The sequence below is a fragment of the Trypanosoma cruzi genome, assembly GCF_000209065.1.
Source record: "Trypanosoma cruzi strain CL Brener chromosome Unknown tcruzi_1047053498923, whole genome shotgun sequence".
In the NCBI taxonomy this organism is placed as follows: Eukaryota; Euglenozoa; class Kinetoplastea; order Trypanosomatida; family Trypanosomatidae; genus Trypanosoma; species Trypanosoma cruzi.
Window position 1 is genome coordinate 1 of NW_891893.1, and position 670 is coordinate 670.

The following is a 670-nucleotide window of genomic DNA, read 5'->3' on the forward strand; positions in this document are numbered from 1 at the left end:
TCAAAAGAAATTGACCAAACATAACCGCCAGAGGCGGGTTGGAAGCTTCGCGTACCAATATAGTACAGAAACTGTATCAATAATAGCGTTAGTTGAAAGGAGTTGTGTTCCACAACGGTTTTCAATTTTGATGAGGGGTCCTTCGCGGCACTTGGGACCGTGTACAAAAACCCCCCCCCCCCCTCCCAGGCCACACTGGGGAGGGGTCAGGGTCCGGGATGTCGGCCCCGGGATAGCGCCGTGGACGGCGTCAGGGGGCGGAAAAGACGCACATGGCGAGTGTGGAACAGCAAATGCAGCCGAGTGTGCGAGCAAAGCAAAAACACCGGAAAACACAGGAAGAAGCGCGGCATACGCGGAAAAAAGGCGAATAAAAGGAACGAGACGGAGAAAACACAAAACAAAACAAAGATGCAGGCAATAGCAGCCATGAAGCGAAAATGAGGGGGCCCGAAGGAGGTGGCGGACACGCAACGTGGGGGGGGGGGGGCAGCCGCACGAGGGGGTACGGGGCTATATATATATGGGTATATATATATAGGGGTATATGGATATGGCGGACAGACCCACAAAAAAAAAAAAAAAAAAAAAGGGGTCCGTAAACCCCGGTCAAAAGAAATTGACCAAACATAACCGCCAGAGGCGGGTTGGAAGCTTCGCGTACCAATAT

General features: G+C 52.1%; 2 non-coding genes across 2 annotated transcripts, besides 1 other annotated feature; both read right to left on the reverse strand.

The window, feature by feature from the left end:
• On the reverse strand, positions 1-94 carry Tc00.1047053498923.10. Its single transcript, XR_008255137.1, has one exon. It is a non-coding gene; the product is annotated as a spliced leader RNA, 3' partial (transcript).
• Positions 95-570: 476 nt separating this feature from the next.
• Positions 571-591: a microsatellite.
• Tc00.1047053498923.20 lies at positions 592-670 on the reverse strand. The gene has a single exon (XR_008255138.1). It is a non-coding gene; the product is annotated as a spliced leader RNA, 5' partial (transcript).